Raw genomic sequence first — 3465 nt, 5'->3', positions numbered from 1 at the left:
ACACATATTTTATTGGTTCTGTTTCTCTCCAGAAAATTGGGGAAATCCCTCAAATATTGGCATTTAACTCATATGTGGAATCTACGTAACAAAATAAACTGATGAACGGAGTGGATCCAGAGACATGGAAGCATGGAACAGAGTGCGGAATCTCTTCTGCCGGCCCGCTGCGGGCCGCTCCGGCCACTGTTTTGCCCGGGCGCCTCTGTGCGCTCGGCCAACGGCCTCCGAGAGCGCCCACCTGAGCCCCCGGGAGCCGGCGGGCGGCGGCCCTCGCCCGGGACCCTCCAGCCGGCCCAGGGGGACAAAAGGGGCTCTACATCCAGCACGTGCACACTGAAGCAAGTTAAAGGATTACTATGAAGCACAGAAGCAGATAGTGCCAAATAGCAAGTAGAGGTTGGTACACATTTAGTGAGTGGGGTAGCATTTCCTTCTCCCACTGCTGCCGAGATGGCGGAAATTAGTCGAATTCAATATGAAATGGAATACACCGAAGGTATTAGTCAGCGAATGAGGGTCCCAGAAAAATTAAAGGTAGCACCACCAAATGCTGACCTGGAACAAGAATTCCAAGAAGGAGTTCCAAATGCCAGTGTGATTATGCAGGTTCCAGAGAGGATTGTCGTAGCAGGAAACAATGAAGACATTCCATTTTCAAGGCCAGGAGATCTTGACCTCATTCAGTCAACTTCTTTAAAACCTCTGGCACTAAAAACACCACCTCGTGTACTTACACTAAGTGAAAGACCACTAGATTTTCTGGATTTAGAAACACCTCCTTCAACTCCCCAAAATGAAGAAGTCCGTGCAGTTGGCCGACTAAAAAGAGAGCGCTCTATGAGTGAAAATGCTGTTCGCCAAAATGGACAGCTGGTCAGAACTGATTCCATGTGGCACAGATCAGATTCTGCCCCAAGAAATAAAATTTCAAGGTTCCAGGCACCGATTTCTGCACCGGAATACACGTATGGCATTTCAAATATAGATGCAACAGTTGAAGCAATTGCAGATGACATGAATGTTGTAGATGCAGTTTCATTAAGACGACAGATAATCAAATTAAATCGACGTCTACAACTTCTAGAAGAGGAGAACAAAGAACGTGCTAAAAGAGAAATGGTCATGTATTCAATTACGGTAGCATTCTGGCTGCTTAATAGCTGGCTCTGGTTTCGCCGCTAGAGTAACCTCAGCTCTCAAAAAATACTGTCTCAACAGCTGGAAATATAAAGAATTTGCAAACTTCCTTGTTTCTGTGTTTGCATTGAATATGCCATTTTATAGTCCACGCCCTGAAAATGTACTTCTTCCAGAAGGGAAGGGGAAAGACTCATGTTTGAAGAGGTAAAGGTATATTCTGCCACTTAGCTGTATTCCCTTGTAACTAGTCCTGCAATAACGCCTACTTAAAATTCTCTCTTTGCATGTTGTGTAAATAGGCTCTGATTTGTTTTTTAAAAGGAATTAATTTTTTGCCACATCAGTTTGCACAAGTAATTCTCTGAATGGGGGTAGGTAGAGAATAGATTTAGAAAAGTATCTGTAAAAGAAAAATCCTTTACTTTGATCTGTTTCCCAAACATTGTTAAACAGTTTTGTTAATAGACATGCTCACATCCACATTCAGCATTAACACATCTGAAAGTCATGGTCTGGTGTTAGAACTAATAAAATCAAGCCACCTCATGTTTCACCTTTATTATTAAAATAAGTCCTAATATTTTCAGCAGTTTATCTAATATGTGTGTAAAATATGTGTGCTTTTATTTTAGTTTTTCAGGTGGTTTTCTATAAGGGACATTTTTACTAAGTTCGTGTGTGAATGATTTCAAAAACTACAGAATAAGGTACAATTGCAGTGTATTTAATAAACTGTCAACCAAAGCAAACAAAAAACAAAAAAAACCAGAGTGCGGAATCTCAGAGGGAAGGCGGGGGAGGGTGGGTGGGTGGGAGGTAATCAACCAAAGACCTTGTATTGCATATGTGCATAACCCATGGACATAGACAATAGGGCGCTGAAGGCCTGGGGGGCAGGCTGGAGGGGATCAATGGGGGGGGTGGGTAGGGAGCATATGTAATACTTTCAACAATAAAGAATTATTAAAAATAAATAAGTAAAATATTAGCATTTAATTTTTTAATGTTTTAAATATTGTCTAGATCACCAGTAACGTCTGCCTACTGGTTACATGCATATGTGCCTGCCTCTAAAACTAAATGTTAAGGCCTTTGAGATTCAACAGTAGTTAAGAACATGGATCCATCTTAAAATCATGACATTGACACTTGCCAGCCTGAGAGATTTGAGTACATTACTTACCCTCTCTGTGCCTCCGTGTTCTCATCCTCCGTATATTTGGTGGAATAATAGTACCAACCCCCTAGGGTTTCTGTGAGAAGTCCATTAGCCAGTATGAATAAAGTGCTTAGAATACTGATTTGCAGAGGGTAAGTAGCATTAGTCATTAATGTCATCACCACCATCATCATTATCCTCAACATCATCAGTATCATCATCATCACCATCATCATCATCTTTATATCCTCAGTACCTAGCACAATGCCTGGCACATAACTGCTAATTATTAGATGTTTGTTAAGCTGAATAATACTAGTATTCCTATGATAGGCTAAAATTAAAATATTGAAATACTCAAGCAGTTAGAAAATTAAATCTGATACAAGTTTTCCAATCTCTTCAAGATTTCCCAGGAAAATTGGCTCTGTGGTCAGGTGTCTTTCCAGGTAATTCAGTAGAAACACATTTGTTATGCAAAATTATCTCTATAACTTGTACCTGCTACAACTCTCTCTTAATAAATCTGTAAGTGACAATAATAGAGAACTAACTACCAATGAGCCTAGCTACAATTCTCACCTTCTCAGGCTCTCTTGCAGCTACAGGTGGCTATGTGATACCTTTCTGGCCAAGGAGATATAGAGGGACTCCCTGGGGAGGGTGCCCCTTCTCAAGGCAAAGATTCTCAAGGGAAAAGTGCTTCTGCCTTTCTTCCTTTATTCTCCTCTCTTTCTGACAGCAATGTAGAAATAATATCTGAAAGTACAGCAGTCATATTGAGACCATGAGGACAAAAGCCACACACAAAATGTTGCAGAACAAGAAGAAAGAAGAGCTTAATTATTGAATGTCTTCCTTAAACAGCTATACAGTTAGTTCTGCTATAATGTTTATTTTAAACTCGAGGCCAGGAGCATAAAATTCATGCACTCAGGACGGGGGGGGGGGGGGGGGTGGGGGCAGTCTCTCAGCCCAGCCTGCACCCTCTTGCAGTCCAGGAGCCCTCGGGGAATGTCCGACTGACAGCTTAGGCCCTCTTCCAATGGGGAAGGGGCCTAAGCTGTCAGTAGGACATCCTTAGTGCTGCCGTGGAGGTGGGAGAGGCTCCCACCACCACCGCTGCACTCACCAGCCGTGAGCCCGGCTTCTGGCTGAGTGGC

At 42.5% G+C, this 3465-nt stretch overlaps 1 pseudogene; it reads left to right on the top strand.

The window, feature by feature from the left end:
- Positions 1 to 204: 204 nt before the first annotated feature.
- LOC139009044 (mitochondrial fission factor pseudogene) lies at positions 205 to 1439 on the top strand (annotated as a pseudogene).
- The last annotated feature ends 2026 nt before the right edge of the window (positions 1440 to 3465 follow it).

This window comes from Myotis yumanensis, unplaced genomic scaffold (genome assembly GCF_028538775.1).
Source record: "Myotis yumanensis isolate MYYU_CA2020_CCGP unplaced genomic scaffold, mMyoYum1.0.hap1 SCAF_4, whole genome shotgun sequence".
In the NCBI taxonomy this organism is placed as follows: domain Eukaryota; kingdom Metazoa; phylum Chordata; class Mammalia; order Chiroptera; family Vespertilionidae; genus Myotis; species Myotis yumanensis.
Note: the sequence above shows the minus strand (reverse complement) of the source record. Positions and strands in the feature narration are given on the sequence as shown.